Genomic DNA, 17,631 nt, shown 5'->3' with positions numbered 1-17,631 from the left:
TGGAAGATGCTGAAACAAATGGGCGCTGTGTAGCCAAACAGCAGTTTACATGCAACACATCTTAACAATTTAGGAGTTTTCATGGTTTCAGTAGTGCTGAGTAACATGATTTGTAACAGGCAATAACATTTTCTACTAAAATACAAGGTGTGCAGCCTGAATGTGTTGTAGTTGTGGGAGTCCAGATAAACTTCTTGACCTTTTATCTTCAGTGTTTAATAACATCTTCTTTTGTACCCTTTTTTCCCCCTCCCTTTTTGTGAGGACTAAGCTTTTCTATGTAAAACAAAATGGGGAAAGTACATTTTTGGGGAACACTGCAAAGTGGTTTCCTGTGGTTGGGAACAGGCTGTGTAACTTGGCTGACAAACTGCCCAGATGGACAACTTACAGTATTTTTGCAAAGCCTTTCAAATGTCTGGTATTTGGTGATACTTTTTTAGGCTGAGCTGACCCTTCCTGAATGATGAGATACATAACCGGCACTATCAGGGGGTGTAAACTGATTGAATGTCTGATTAAACTTTCAGTTTGTAAGTTGAAGCAATTCATAAAAGAGCCTACAAAGTCTTTTTGATTTTCAGTGATAGTGGCTCCACGGCTGGAGGGGGCTGGGAGATGGCAGAAGCAGCACGTCTGTGAATTCAAGATAGGCGAGACAGAAAATTAAATGTACAGAATAAATGCCTCAAAGGATTTCTCTGTATTGCAGAATTACACTGTGTTAGAACACGTTAATTAAAACGATACAAAGCAATTAGTGCAGACAAGAACTGTCATGTTTGGCAGCTGTGTTAGCTTAGGTCAACAACAACAACCAGTGTTAAACATAGTAGTCTTTGTTTATATTGACTGTTATATTAAGCACTATATGTTAATCAATAAACATAATGAACTTTTCCAGTGTAGGCAAGCCCTTGGAAGGCTCGGGCTGTATTTGAGTCACAGCCTCCTAATGAAGTTAAAAAGCCAGTCTTTATGTTTTTTAAAGTCCCCTGAGAAGGAATTAGATTAGGAATTAGATTAGGAATTCTGTGGCATCGATTTCTGTTGTGCTGTTGAGTGCATTCCTCTTCATTTCACTTATCTTATGCTTTAATTCCCGGTCATTATAAAATGGTGGAAACAATGGACTTGCTTACTTTTTCCTCCAAATCGCATCACTGTTAGCAGGAGAGGGGCAGATCTGAAATCTACTCCTCTACCCCTGGCAACCAGAATACTTTTGTTCCAGATCTGAGAAGTACTTAGGCACATGAATGGTTTAAAATGAAATAAATTACATGTGTGACTTAAATACCTGCTGACCAAGAGGGTGTTTCATCATGCACTCACTGAGGTCAACGACAAATTTTCTGGTGATTGCAGTGGTGGAGGTTGTGGCCTCAGCTGCTTTATCCAAGGTCTTTCAAATCAATTAGCCTTTCTATTGATTCTAACGGTTGTTACATCAGACTCTCAGACAGCAAAAGAAATGCAGTCATGTTGGTCTGGGGCTTGCTGAGCACCAAGGTTGGCCCAGAGACTAGCCTTCCCTTGAGGATTTTGACTTTTAGATTTGTATTACAGGACAAAAAGAAGATGAAGAGATCTCTGGAGCAAGGGAACCATTCGTGTTTCCAACAATGTGTGCCCTTGCACAATTCTGAATTACTGGTAGGAGTCAGCAGAGAGTCTGTTGTACTGTGTGCTCAGTGGCAGCTTAATGGCACAGCCATTGCTGTGCCTGCAAAAGTCTCCCTGTGCATCCAGAGTGCTCTGAGTGTCACAGGGATAGTAAGCCCCTGGGCAGCAGTCCTCTGTTATTTGAACTGTATTGATTTTTCAACATCCTACACATTAATGCAAGGCATGACCTATTGTCTGGGTTCCCACTGCGATGAAATACTACAGCAGCATTTAGCAGGCACAATATATGTCTAGCCATGGAGTACAGAAACACTGACCTTCCTACGACAAGACCTGCGAGTTACAATGAGCACATTGAGCTTACAACAAAGCACTGCCATGTGTTGTGCCTCTTGAAGAGGCCCTACTCCGCAGACATGCCTGTTTAAATGGTAGGTGAGAATGCAGATCTTTGCATTAGAAACACTGAGTAGCAGGAGGGAGAATGATGCCAAACAGAGCTTGCACAGACTGAAAAAATAATCTAGTAAATTTTGGAGAAGATCGATCCTCCAGACAACGATAAATACAAATTCTTTCCAAGCAACGTGTAACAAACCACTTGCTATCACCCTGAGTGATTTACACGAACAAATCCACTGTTTCCACTCAGCGTGAACCTGGCATATCTGTACAGGAACCTCCACACCATTCACCTTTTCTGATAAGCGTGTCATTGGTTTAATGTCACTGAAACCCAAAGTTTCAGTTTCGTGTTCAATTAAAACCTGATGTTCTCAACCTAACTGTGATGAAGACCAAGTCTGATGTCTTCTGCCCCACAGATTAAATCTGGCTGTGGCAGAAAGCCCAGTGCTGCATGGTAAGAGATTCAACAAGATCACCGCTGTCAGATAGGTCTGGGTCTGTCCTCCTTAATGCAATATGCAGAAACAGGGGGGGTGTGTTATAATTTAAAAAATACCTGAAGTTTATCATTAACCACAATGAAACAGTTTTGGCTTTGTTTGGGTTGTTTTGGGTTGTTTTTTTTTCCCCTATGGAAAAGATACTAACTGCTGTTCGAAAGAGTCCAAGCTTTTCTGCCCAAATTTAGGTACAAACACTTGAAACCTGTTGTTTAAAGCACAGGCAGTCTCAACAGACCCAAGCTTAAAAAAGCAGTCTCACATTTGTGTCCTTGCACAAATGTCAGTCCCTTTTCTGAAGTGGACTTCTACATTTAAACATCAGTCTCAATGAAAACAGGCACTTCCTTTTCTGCTCTTCTTCCCCTCACTTTAGTTAGTGCAAAGGTTTCTGCAACATTGGCTTAAAGATACCAGATTGATTGTTCCTGCTGTGAGTCACAAGTTTCTAATGCTGTTTTCCCAAACAGCAAGTTAAGATTTTGAGTAAGAGCAGGTCTTTCCAGACTTTTATACAAAACAAGTGTTTGAGACCTGATGCTTTATTTCTAGAGTATGAGCTAAGCAAATTCAAGAATCCAATTTTGACACGACTAGGAGCCTCATGATTTGCCTGACTGAGATCCAAGGAGGCAGACATTACTGGATATGATCCTCCAAACCAGACTGAAAGTTGTGGGATTTTGTTTTCCATGGAAGAACTATTATCTTAAAGCATTCAACCTGTTGTCCTTTTCAGCAAAGAGTCCTTGTTAGAAAAAAAACACCTCTTTTTCCTAGAAGCTGTCAAAATGCAATTCCTACTTTTCATATTGTTCGAGAACAAAACCAGGTATAACTCTGTCTTCAAACTGTCATTGGTGAGAAGCCATTGTAAATCATAGCCAGATTAAAAAAATAATGGTAAGCTTTAGCCACAGTTTGAGCTCTTTTCCTCCACTCTGTCAAAATATAAATCCTCTTGGAAGCCAGTAGAGATTTCTGTGTTCTGAACAACTCTGCTTTTTACCAGAGCACCTTCAGTGACAGTACCTAGACTGTTAGCTTGGTCTGCAGTGTGTCAGGTGCCTCAGCCCACAGTGCCAGCCAGGAGAGAGGCAGATGCCTCTTCTTGTGTTACTACGTGAATGATCTTTCTCCGGAGCCAGAGACACTCATCAGACATCTTCCATTGGGATTGTCTGTCCTCATCCATATTTATCACTTGCACTAGAAAAAGTCTAACATATTATCACTGCTCTTGCCTGAACCTGTCCTCTCCTTCGGCACCCGGTAATAAAAGACCCTACTGTACCTCTTGGTACAACCAAGAATCATGCTTTTCTGCTGTTTTATTCTTTGCCCTGAGATTATAGAGGTTTTCCAAAGGCACATCTCCCACCTAAGACAGTTAAATGTTCTTATCATCCAAAGGAGAAATGACCTGTGCTTTTTTGACTATTGGCATTGAACATGCATTTGTTACATTTATGACATTCCTACACGCTTTGGATATCTAATAGGTTATGGCCATGGTTCTTAACCCCTCAATTTTTTTGTTCTTTATTTCAATGGTGATGTTAGCATGATGGGCACCCTACAAAGCATAGGCAAGTCTGCTTGATCAACTACTGCAGGCTGAGTTTAGGAGGAACTTACCTTGGTGCCATAATTTATTTTCCTATGCTGGATTTCTCTTTGCAATGACTGTCAGTTAAAGTTCAGTGAAATAAGTGGGGTTTTCTGTCTGTAGCTTATCTGTGGTTTACCCCATGTGGGAATTACAGTGTGCAAGGCAGTTTCTTCCTTAAATTGTCAGCCCAAAGTGTGTTTTGTTGTGTGGCTAGCCATGCTTAAAACTCTTCCTTGAATTTTGCTGCACAACAGCAGAGTCAGCAGACACAGTGTTCACATCTCTGAGGCATTTTTAGTCTCACCAGCGATCCATTTGTTTCCTTTCAGCTCTGCCACTGATTCATCTGCTTCCTCAAATAGTGAGCACTATCTTTGTTCTGTTGTGACGAGTTACAAAAGAATCAGCAACAGAACTTTAGCACCAAGAAATATGAATCACACCATATGCTTGGATGTGCTTAGATTTCAGCTGTAAGACTCCATCCAATTGCAAATTACTATTATTTTTGAAAGGCCTCTTAGTCTTTGCAGAGTACAAAGCCACACACCATGATTCTGTGTTGTTGTTTTTTTAGCCATGGATGTTTCTTGCAAATACTGAGTCCAGCATTTCTCAACATAACATAGATCAGTCCCAATACACTAAAAAACACAGCCAAATACTTCCGAGGAGAAGATCAATCAATGTCTATAGCAGTGGAGACTGAGGTGAACATGGTGGACAAAAAAAGACATTCCTGTTCTTAGGTCTCAGGCACTGCATTAGCAACAAAGCAAATCAATACTTCAAAATGGCCTTAGCTTGCATGTTCAACCCTAATTTTAGCACGGTATATATACAGGTATATATGGGGTGTTTCTGTGTATTTCATAAATTATTTATCCAATGTATTACAGTATCTGTGTATATGTAGTTCATACATGGAGGAATTGACTTGGGATCCCAAGCACTTACTGACAGGTTTCCTTTCTCTTTCTTGCTTAGGCTGGATGTGATGAACACCAGCACTCTGTGCCAGCTGAGCTCTGCTGAATGAATAAATCCTGTGGGAGGACTCCTCCCTTCTGTGGGCTGAGCGCTTCATAGAAGCCAGGTGCAAGCATCATCCTTGCGTACTGAACTGCTGCAACTCAGAATCTGGCATTACAGACATCTGAAGAGCTCTTTTCAGATAGCATTTTAAGACTGGCTCTGTGCAATAACGAATTAATGAGGTCTCAGTCTGTGCAAGAATTGTGCTAATGAAGCCTCCAGGCAAGAGGCAGATCCTGCCACATGCCCTTCCAGTCTGGGAAAGTTCACAACAAGGATTAGCTTCCCTGCATAACAATATAACTCCCCAGATGACAGCAAAGATTTTAGTAAAACCTGCCAGCAAGATTGTCTTGTCCAGCCATTAAAGCAGGAGACCTGTAGTTCCAGATTTAGTAGTTAACCTGTTGCGTGGCTGTGGGCAAACTACATAACTCTGCTTAAGTTCTTCATAGGTAGGATGTGGTCAGGTAGTCAGGCACTCCACTGGGATGATGCAAGAGAGTTGTTTGTGCTTAACCCTTTTTACTATAGGCTGTCTAAGAACTTTTCAAATAGCTGTAAGCTGTTGGAAAGGTGCTTGGATAAGGTGAAGCAGAGCTGCTCCCAGGGTATTTTTCCAGCTGATGGTTCAGCTGATGTGAGGTCCAAAACAAAGTAAGTTTGTATGCTTCAATTCCTAAACATATACAACAAACCAGCACTTTCTTGGCTGTGAGTGACAGTGTGACAGAATGTGACAGCTTGACAGTGATGCCCTCAGTATCCAAGCACATGGTATCCCCCAGGTCTCAACCCCAATAGCTGATGTACTAAGAACCATTTGCCTCACCTGTGCTAGTGCTCCAAAACACGCTACCAGAGGTATTTTAAAGATACATTTTTCACTCTGCTGTGGTGGAAGTGCTCACGTATTAGAAATGTTTTTCATAAAAAAATTCCTGGCAGAAGCAGGGCCTTAAGAGTGTCTTCCAGGAGTTTTGGAAAAACATCATGACTGGTTGTGACAGAGTGAGGAATGTGTTGTGAGAAAACAGGCAGCTCAAGAGAAGAGCTAAATAAAAGACACTGAAGTTGAAAGAACTGTTTTTCTCTGTGCCTGAATTTTAGACACATTATCACTCAAATGTCAGTGCCTGAATAATTAAGCTGTTGTAATCAGATGTAATTGCAGAGCTGCAAGGACAGTAAACATAACTGCACTATTATCAGGACAAGCTGAGCTTCTAATGGTGCAACAGGTCAAACAGCTATAATCATACCACTGTACCTGGAATAGGATAAGTGAAGGGGCCACATGCAGGCTGCACATGAACATACTGTACCTGGGCTCCAAAATTATAATTAGAACAAAGCTGAAGGTTTATAGATCCCAGGCACAAAACAGCATGATGAAACTTACAGAAATTTGAAAGTAGGATGAAATATAAGCTCAATACTGAAGTGGGCAATGTCACATTTGTTAACTACACAGCTCGGATTGTTAGTGAAGGAAAAAATAAGATGTTGTTTAAGAATAGGAAATCCAAGATTTCATGTCTGGTCAATAATCCACTGCAAAAATACAGACTGAGGAGCAAATGAGTAGGGAGAAGCCCTGCAGAAATAATCTGGGGGTTGCATACTCCTTCAAAAAAAGGAAACTACATACTGAGAGGTTCAAATATAAATAGAGGCTATAAAATACATGAAGTAATTCTTCCACTTTTCTCAGTACTGGCAAAGCTCAGCAGGCCTGGCTTGAGGCGCCATGCTCCAGAGAGATAAAACACGCATCAGGCTACAGAGGAGAGGAATGTGTATGATCCAAGCTCTAGAAAAACACAAGAAGATTGGTGAAATACAGGGTGCTGGCTCTAGTGAAGAGAAACCTGACAGAAATTTGAGAGCAGTCTTTAAAAATAAAGATATTGCAGATTAATAAGACATTCCATTGCAACAGAAATAGACTTTGGTTAGACATTAGGAAAAACTTTCTAAAAATAAGGCTAGTGCTGCATTAAGCTAGATTGCCTGGGGATTATAAATCTTTTTAAAAAGAGATCAGATAAAATTTAGTCAGGAATGACAGAGATAAAATTCATCCATCTATGGAGAGTGGGATGGTACAGATGACTTCTTGAGATCCCTTTTCATCTGTGTATTCCATGATCATCCAGAAAATGAGTGTTTGTTTTGTTTCAGATATGCTTGTTTATTCATGCTGTTCACTTGCTTCTTCACCTTGGAAATGGAAATCCTTTTATTCAGTCCCAGTCAGCATCGACTTCAGGTTTTTCTTGTACTCTGTAGCAACACAATGTAGCTGTTCAAGGTGCAAAGAGATCAAGACAAAGTTTAAAATTGTATTAGTTAAAATAATAACTTTGAAGGGACAATCATACCAGTCAAAATACTTATCATTGGCTTCAAATCAAAGAACTTCATGAGAACAAGTCCTAGGTTGTAAGTCTCGGGCAATTCGTGTGGTCCCTTTGACACTTCAAAGAGACCATGCTGTTTGGATGAAACATGCAGGTTCCCCAGGACAGGCAACATGGAGTCAGGAACAAATCCACCTGGATCTATTCTGCAAAGCAGCTATTCCCTTTTTGATGTACTGCAGGGGAAACAGGAGACATGTCACCATTCCACCATGCTGCTGGTGCCCATCAACACTTGCATACATCACATCACCAAGACCATGGACTGACTTGGAGTCTCTCTAACACAAAGGAGGTGGCACGTGGATTTAAAGTCTGCCCACACTGCTCTCACTGGATGACTGCACCCTTCGGCAGGTCAAGCCTGAGACAAGCTCAGCAATTTAGGCCTTCTCTTGCTTCTACAGATGACTGGTGTTTTTTTTTCTCCCAGTGTTCCTATGGTGGTAGAATCAAAGCCCTGAACAGCTAAGCTTCCTGCCTAAGTCCTGGGAGATTTGGGCACCGTTTGACTGTGTTTCAGTCTCCATGCAATTTTGGCTATTACTGAGAGAGTTTTAGCTTGTCTTCAAATTATTTCAACTCCATTTCAGTGATCCTTGTTGCGACATGCTAAGCCACTTGGCTCCTGAGCAAGTGCCTTATAAAATGGATAAAGTGCTTCTACCTATTATGATTATTTTGCTAAATATGGAGGGCATTTTGGCTGCCCTCCCCCCAGGTTGCTACAGCAACACACATCTTTAAGGAGTCATTCTTCTAATTGTGTCAATTGGGCTTATATAAGAGTATTTCAACCACCCAAACACTGTGAAAAGCGCGGTCTGAGGTCTGGCTGAAGATGAACCTCATGCTCCAAACCCTAATAAAATTATATTAAACTTCCTTCTGGTGTAGCTGTGTTAGTCATGGCGAGCAGGAAGCAGTGCAGTGGCTCTCTGAGCTGGGCTGGGCAGGCTTGCTTGCTTCTCTGATAGAAAGAAGCACAACAGGCAGCTTCTGAAATGCATCTCTGGAACAAAGGACTCAAAAAGTGAGCTTGCATTTTGCTTGCAATGTATTATTTTATGATCAAGCAAAGGAAATTAGAATGCAAACCCAGTACATAATGATGCCAGATTAATGATTAATACTTTACACCTAAATGGTGCCAGATCAACTGCTAATGCTTTACAGCTATATATTGCTTTTCAAATAAAGCCAATCTGTGAAATACATATAGACATACAAGTCACAACAGTGAAAGTGCAGCAAATGTCTGATTGACACCTTTTACTGGAGTGATCTGAAAGCTGCAGGGCCATATGAAAGCTTTCCAGGCAACAGCAGTGCCTTGCTCATGCGAGAACACTATGCTACTTCCCACACAATAAAATTAAATTAAGTTTGTACTAACTAGCTGCTTATTTTATTAGTTCTACCCTCCAATGGTGGTTTTGCAACCCGGATCATTATGTGTGAATAACAAACGCTTTCTGAAAACTTGGTTTACTTGAGACCTCTGTCATTAAAATATTAGCAGAAGGCACCAACTTGCTGTTACATGACATTACACCACCACACTTGCCATGTTCTGCCAGTGCTATGACTCATCATGGGCTTTTGCTAGAGAATGGCTACTGAAATGCCATCCAATATTCAATAATTGCTGGCTGAAACCTCCTGAAACAAAGCAAATGGTATCTTTAAAGTAAGACAACTATTTTTAATTGCAGCCTGTGATGGTCATAAAATACCTGTCCAAACATAACAGTATGGTTGGTCAAGTATGAAACTCCATTCATCCAAAAGAAATTTAAAAGCTTCAAAAATCAACACACACTAACTCTCCCAGATTCTCATCCTGTGTTGCAATGGAATTACACATTGAGCTGGAATATTATGTATTATGTAGAATATGGAGTGACAGGCTTTTCACACAATGTTTTCAGATTATAGGGAAGTGTAAAAATGGCACTTTGAATAAAAGTTTATCCTCACTTTGTTTTTAATGCAGTTACTGTGGAGCCATGAAGTAACTCCCAGTCGTGTGTGTATGAGATTGACCTTGAAATGTTTTTATGTTAAAAGATGATAATGGCTTATACAGGAAAAAAAGAGAAAAAAAGTCCTACGCTCATAGATACCACATCCCAGTGCTAGCTACATTTAATTGCTCGATAACTCTAGGCTAGCGTAAGAATCACCACAGTCAGAGCAACTTATTTTGTCTTTGCATGAGGATGCTTAGCGCTGGAGTCTTTGGTTAGGAATTAGACAATGGAGCTGAACGCTCAGTGTGTGAAATCTCAACACTGAAATGCACTGGCTTCCTTTTGTCAAAGAGGGGGTGGGGAAGAGGCAACATGGGGGAAGGAGGTGATCAGAGAAGTTCCCCAGCTCAGCATTTCCAGTGCAAGCATTGACCTACACTGACCTGCCTCCCAGGCTTCCAGGACTGAAGCTTTGCCATACTGATGCAGAAAGGATTACTTCCCCATGGTTTTTAGTCGTCAATCTTCCAACCTAAAGCTCTTTTCTCCTTAAGGTTCTCAGTAATTCTTCTGTTTCAGAGAATTGCCATAAATCACCTTTCTACATCAGCACTTTTTCCCTTTCTGTGCTCTCTAAGGGTGTTTTGTCGTTGATTTCATCTGCCCTGCAACCCTTTTCACTATCTTAGCTGCATTTAATTAGCATGACCATTTATAATGCTCAGAGCTGAACTCTGGACTGTTGGTGGATTTAAAAACAATTGGTTTTTAAAAGGTGTTTTAGAAATGCTTTGAGATCCCACATCACCAGAACGCTGTGGGGAAGTGAAAAGCAGGGCAGGAGGCATCTCATTTTTCCCAACAACTGCTGTACTTCACTAGTTATTATGGTTGGCTGATAAGGGGCACTTTTCGGGGAGAGTGTTTCTACCTAACACTGCAGATTTCAGTATGAAAATTCCTACATGTGTTTGTGCCCTGAAGTCCTCTGCAGAGATCCTCCCAGCTCCTGCCTAAGTGTGTCCCCTCTCCTAGGCCCCATGGATCTGAGAAATCGCTCTGGCCAAGCAGAGCAGGAAGGGATTCTCTTCAGGGAGTAAGAAAGCCATCTGTGAACCAACACAGACGCTAACTGCTGAACCATGTGAAGCTTCTCTACCTGTGATGGCTCTGCTTTGCAGATTCCTCACATGCTCAGGGCCACAGGATGGAAAAACCTAACAACCTGAAAATAAATTTGACATTATTCCAGGATACATGGATATTTCACTGTCTGTCCACTTCCCTGAAGTGCTTCATAAGTTACTTCAGTTTGGTGTCCACAACCAAAATGCCAGCCTCCTTGTTTCAGATTTCTTTAGTACTTTCCATTTCTACTACATTGTACATACTCTTCCCAAGAATACTCAGGTGCTTTCTGTTGACCCACTGACGTCTGGTACTATTTACATTTTTCCCAGTCACAGAATGACAGAACCAGTGTATTCTGTCAGAGCCTGGGAGGTGTCTCTGAAGACCATGGAGTCCACCCTCCTGCTCAAAGCAGAGCCAACTAGAGCTGTCCTCTACCCCATGCTTGGAATTCCTTTTGTCAGGTAAGGTGCAAACATGAATGCACAGCTGACATAGCAGGATCCTGATGTGAGATGGAGTAAACCAGTGTGACAGGGTGGAAGCACTCTGTGTGACCTCTGAGGAAATAAGCCCTGACTTTCAGAAGGGGACATGCTTGCCTAGAGTAAAGACTAGGCAGAAAGCAGTTTGAGTGGACACTCAGGTCTTGCTCGCTGATCTGAGAAGCTCTAAGTGCCCAAGATTTTGTCAGAAAAATATTTAGACACCCTAGATCCTATTTCTGCACATGGCTGTAGATGCTATTATCTTGGTAGAGCCGGGTGTCACAGCATCCCTTGCACATCAGCATCCCTTATTCGCTGCAGGGACCAACCTTGGAAACCCTGTATCCTCTCAGCAACCATTTTAAAATTAGTATAAAAAGAACAACTGCTGCAGTGTCTCAGGGGCCTACACAGATGTCTCTACACTGTATTCTGCAGTCCTTTCCCTACAAGTGTTCCCCATGTTCTGCACTGTATAAAACTATCAAGTCATTTAAGGATTTTCTTCTTTTTGAATGACTCACAATGGGTTTCAAAAAGAAACTTTTTTCAAAATGAGGCTTGCAGGGATTTGGGCTGCAAAGCTGCCTGCCTGTTCTGCTCTCACTGGGACTGCCTGGCACCTGCCGTGAGGGGCTGGGATGAAGGAAGGAGAGAGGAGAAAAAGCTAGTTTCATACCATGAGCAGGGAAGGAGGCTGTCACTGTGAAACAGAACAAAAATCAAGTGGAATGAATCCGTGTCTGTGTCCTTTCAGCTCTATAACTTTCGGACATGTTGCTGCCAGCCATTGGTTACAGGTGAGTTTCCCAAAGCATTGTCTCATCCCTGGCGACTGGCAGACTGCCTGGCCTACAACACCCTAGGAGCGCCTGTTCTGCACAGAAAGTTTTCTCTGAGCCCTTTTACAAGCTGTCAGAAAGGCCCTGGGGGCAGCGAGGGTGCCTGGGATGCTGTAGCACTGCCAGCAGATCTGTAACGTTTTGTTCAGCTGCCTGGCAGCACATTCAACCCTGCAAGAGTCTGGAGCCTGGTTAAAGTTCCTGGACAGGTCAGGGGTCAGGATGAATTAACCATAATGAAGAGGGATCCGCTCAGGCCACCATTTTTTTTAAACAGCAGGAGAGAGCAGAAGTTCCTGGCTTGTGACTGGTGGAATTTATCCAAGTGACAGAAGAGGCCGTCATCTTGGACTCTGCCAGGGTACCCAGTATGAATTATCCTCATTGACTGACAAGGCTTGGGCAGAGCAGGGTGCAGTATCCTTCCTAGTTTGTGCTCATACAGACCCGACATGGCAGGCAGTGAAATGGACGTGGGTCCTTCTGTCTCTTATGTTGGTGAAATGGCATTAGGCAAACTCCCTTACAGCTTGAGGTCTAGAACAGGCACTCACAGTGCCAAGTTCTACCCTTTACCTTGCTCCAACACACAAAAGCAGCAAGCAGCAGCATGCCTGCCAGGAAGCTCAAGGCAGAGGATGAATGGCAGAAAAGGGAGTGGTCTATAACCAGCACAGTGAGTGCTACCAGTCTCATCCCCTCCATCTCGGGTAGCAAAGCTGGCAACAGGCCTGTGGATGTTTCCCCAGTGGGACAGGGCTGGTAACACCCCGTAACCCCACCAGCACAGAGTAGTGATGTGTCCTGTTCACCCAAAAGGCCTTGAGATGTGAACACTAAAGGTGCAAGTCACGTAAAATTACTTTGTCTGGGGACCAAGAAGTGTCAGCCACTCTCAGATGTGACCACTGCAGACAGTGCATGTGTTGCCACAGGAACTCAATGACAGGATTTCAGGAAGCCAAGCTGCCAGCCTTGTGCTTTACTCCTGCAAGTTCCTAAAAAAACGAAAACAGGAAAATGTAGAGATCTTGGTAGAACATGATAAGGTTCTGGAACAAGTTGCTCTCTCCTACCTAGTGGTCTCTGCCAAAATGCCTGAGGGCTCTCTCACCTTGTGCTATCTGTTGCTGCTTCTTTCCAGACTTGTTAGGGATAAGTCCTAGTGATGCAGTTTCCCATTATTCACCTTCTCTCCTTCTGGGTGCTAGTCTGGTCTGCAGGGTTCCAAGAAAAAAGATATAAGCAAGAGCAACATTCACAACAAACACACCTGTCTCCAACAGAACATTTAGCTCTATTTTGGCTCCGGTAATAAACATTCACTTAGTGGATTACATTGAAATCCTTGTTATATCTCCAGTTGACTTCACCTGCATGCCAAAACCCAGTTTGCACACCCCCAGCTTCCTCCCAACAACTTCACAAGAATTTCAAACAAGAAAAAGTTGGCAACTTGTTGAAAGAGCACAGAGACCTTGTCCTTACTAGCCAGAGAAAAAACGCTGGTACCTGTCCGTGAAGAACTTGTGGCTTTTCAGTTTGCATGTTTCTTGCTAACACTGTTTATCCAGGTAGCATGGATGAGGCATATCATCTGGCAAGCTTACCTCTAAGCTTTTTACAACAAAGATGATAACAGTACAAGATAAGGGGTACATACAAACCCAAGAGTTCATTATAAATGCATTTGCATCCAAAGGAGCAGCAGAAGGACTTAGCTCTATGTTATCTTAAAAGCATACACTTTCTGAATTCCACTCAAATACTCACTGTGTTTGCATCTGATACTGCATGTGTGTCACCCCAGGCAACAACATGGAACCAAACTGTTTGCGTGGGCCTGCGCTTCTGTACAAGGGCAGCAGACAAGTCATCTCTTCTCATGACAGTATGGAGGTTTTAGGATGGCTCTTGAAAAACTACAAACAAAATTCTGAGGCAAATTCATTGTTCCTACAGAAAGTCAGATTTTCAAAGGAATTCCTTAGATTAACGGTGAAGGCTTCTAATGCTGGAGTTTTTATTTTGACCTCAGAATGGAAGCTGGGCAGTCAGGATTTCTAAGGCCTTGAAAACTTAGTTCCAAGTTCCGCTTCTGCCTGTTCAAGTGTTCAAAGAATGCGGTATAGTTTTGGAGAGGCTCCTAGTCAGAGAGGGTCAGTAACCTACAACCAGTAGACAGATTAATTGGCATGATCTGAGTGCCAAAGCTATGTCCTTATTCTGAATTACTCTCTGTAGAAGTCCTATTTTAATCCACTTGCTAAAAAGAGGTAAGAGACTATCCTAACAAAAGATAGGCATCAAGAAGTATCATGACAAAGAAGTAGCATGACCTGAATGCCCACTGTTTCACTCATGAGTTGCCAGTCTGAATCAGAAGAAATGAAAAGTTGTTAATATCTGGCCTTTACGTGGTGGTACATATAAAATAGACCATCTGTTTCATGGGAGTAAAATCTGCATCTCAGGTAAAACCACAGGAGGCTTGAGAATATCAGATGAGCAGAAATTCCTGTTGAGTGCAGTGGTATACGCCCATGGTTGCCAACGGTGCTAGTGGAGAAGGAAAAATTACTGTTTCCTTTTACTTGGAAGGACGGTCACTCCAGCTCAGTCTTGCAGCACGCAGCCAAGGAAGTATGCAGTGGTCCTCATCCTCCATAAACCACTGAGAACTTTGTTTCCTACTGCTGTCACAGCACCTTTTACAACCTTTGTGCTCAAAACTGGTGAAAGAGCGCAATGGTAACAAGAAATAAACAAAAGTTTACCAGCTATTTATCTACAGACAAACCCACATAAAATAAATAAGTGCAGCAGCAACAAAGATGAAACCCCTTTACTGCAACATCATTTGGGAACTTTCCATCTACTTTGTAATTAAAGACCTAGCTGTTTAAACCATGGAAAATGGGAAAATGGGAGTTTTAAAGTGTCCCAGTGCTTGTTACCACATGCATTATTCTGTAGCTAGGGCTCAACTGCAGTTAAACATTTTTTCTTGGTATACTCCTTTAGACAAAGATTATGGGTTGAATATTTTTAGTAGTCCAGGTAAAAATAACTGCATACGCCTGCTCACTGTGGCATGGAACTGGACAGGAAACACTATTCTTACTACACAGATTTTTCCTTAACTCTGATACTGGACTTAATCCAGGATTATTCAGAAGAGGAAAAGGAGAGAAAGGGATAATATATTATTGCCTGTGTGGGCGCAGATGACAGACCTGTCAGATCAGTGCTCATATTCCTGCTCTCATTGCTATAGACAAGGGATCCCAGTGCCAGTCCCCCAGATCCCACTGAACACCTCAGCCTCTGGTCAGTGGATATTCCAAGGAGGGTCTCTCTCTCCCCCATTCTCTTCTGCATTGAGACTTTTTGGTACAAGCATATGAATATATGTAGTCCTCCAGAACTTCAGCCTCTGTTTGGCCATCATGGGGCAGCTGAGAGTCTCTTTTTCCTCATTTATATGTTGGCAAATAATATCTGGATGTCATTTTAACAAGGATCAGCTATAACTGATCAGTGTTTCCTGACACAAAACTTAAGGTTGTTTTTTTTTTTTCCTCAGAAATTCCAGGTTGGAGCAATAACTGAATTATCTCTACCTAAGCCAGCCGTTGCTGTCACTGGCGTGGCTGCCCAAGCATTTCAGTTTCATCTGAGGAGTCAGGGGGACAAAATACTTTGGCAGTAATACACATAAGAAAGACAGGCAATCATCTTTCAGCTTCTGAGAAAAACAGTGAACAAGGTGATGAAATGTGCTCTTTAACACAATGGAATCATTAAAAAAAAGTGTTTCTAGATGCCCCTTACTAACCCTAGATTTTCATATACAGTGTTAAAAACTCACTAAAATATTAAGCCAAATCATTATTCCTACTGTGCTGGCAGCACAAAACGATAACTTACTAGAACACAGACTTGAAGAAGCTTTTCAATAACTATACATGACATGTGAAATATTTGTCTAAAGAAAAAAACTGTAATTTAATGAGAACAGTAAAGGTACAGAACAATAAGAAACAAATGTCAGCACACCAAGACGAGGTCAGAATTATTGTTTTTTATATGACACCTGGTATATTCTTTTCTTACTAAGGGTTTAAATCAGTTTAATACCATTTTAGTTCATTCAGTGATTAACAAAAGTTAATATTTTATAAGATTTATTTATAATACCCTTGAGGTTTAGAGTCTGTTTATGTAACCCTTCTGCCAGGAACTGGCAGCCACTGAAAGAACTGGATTTGTTTATCTAGGGGTTCTCTCTGAAAACTTAAACAACAGCAGTTTCAGCCTCCACCCAAAGCTAAATGACCTCCTTTGGGTGCCCTGACAAACAATAAATCCTGCTCAAGGCATAGCAAGGGTTTGAAACGTGGTCCTAAGACAAAGAGAACTTTAGAGATGAGGGAAAGGGAATAAGAAAGGCTCAGGATAAACCCACAAGAGCCACTAATCAATAAAAACCCTAATGCTCCAGTGAAATCCCTAACCTCCCTCTCCTCTTCATCTTTGTGGCACAAAACAAAGGCTTGCTCTCATTTCCAAGCAGATGCCTTGTCACTTGAATGTCACTACCCACACAAAACTCTCCCCACACTTAGTCTGTGGCTTGACTTTAGAGCTAAGCTAATGAACCTGTGTGTTACTGTCCACAAATCGGGAGGGACATCCTGCCCTCTCTTCAGCCCCTTGCTCGTGCTGATGCCCTGTGCTGGTGCTGATGCCCAGCTAACCATGCGGTGAACTAAATCAAGGCACCAAACTGCCATAAAACCCGCTCAGGAAACCAGAAAGTGAGCAGTGGATGGGTTTCTGCTGGTTCAACTCTCTCAAATCAACTTGCTGTACTGTAAAATGAAGGTCAAAGCTGGTACCAGGGAAGAAGATGGCAAAGCTGGGAACAGAAAGCCAGACTGCTGTTGCTTCTAAAAACTGGGCTGGGCTGATGTAGTTTTGAGATGAAACTGCTCTTAAGCATGGCGCTTTTGTATGAATGTTCTGACCTATCCCCCTAAAGGCCAACCTTTGAGGCAGCGTAGCCACTCTGTGGCTACAGGACTAACAGGACCATTGTGTCTCTAAGTAAACTCCACCCTGCCTGTACAGCTGGCCTGTACAGCCACCCAGCCAACAGGAGGAAATTGGGCCCTGCTGCAAAACGTATTTTACTGAGGACTGAGCCCTAGGGTCATCTTTGCAGAGCTGCTCTCCTCTGCTCCCTCAAGCAGCAAACCAGCCCTGAGGTCTTCCCCGGTGCCACGGCTGCTCCTGCACACCTCCTGTGCCCATAGCTAGGCGATTTTTACAGCTCAGCTTCCTCAGTTTCTCTCGGCACCCGGTTTAAATGTGCCAGGTTTACCGGAGAGCGCAGGAATTCACCCCGAAACGCCCGCCTCGGGAGCCTGATGGGGGGAAACTGAGGCACATCGGGCACATCGGGCGCCATTTGCAGGACAACAAAAGGCTCCCACAGCTCCCCGGGCCGCACCCGAACATTCTCGGGTGCCATCTACCGGTGCCTCCTCCGCCAGGCGCTGACAGCGGCCGAGTGGCTGCCGGGAGA

At 42.6% G+C, this 17,631-nt stretch overlaps 1 protein-coding gene across 1 annotated transcript in view; it reads right to left on the bottom strand.

Annotated features, from left to right (window-relative positions):
- CCNE2 (cyclin E2) overlaps positions 1-17,631 on the bottom strand; it is a 340,944-nt gene that overhangs the window by 35,755 nt on the left and 287,558 nt on the right. The gene's annotated exons all lie outside the window — the stretch shown is intronic.

The sequence above is a fragment of the Pezoporus occidentalis genome, unplaced genomic scaffold, assembly GCF_034315485.1.
Source record: "Pezoporus occidentalis ecotype Australia unplaced genomic scaffold, CSIRO_AGI_Poc_V1 ctg87, whole genome shotgun sequence".
In the NCBI taxonomy this organism is placed as follows: Eukaryota; Metazoa; Chordata; class Aves; order Psittaciformes; family Psittacidae; genus Pezoporus; species Pezoporus occidentalis.
Note: the sequence above shows the minus strand (reverse complement) of the source record. Positions and strands in the feature narration are given on the sequence as shown.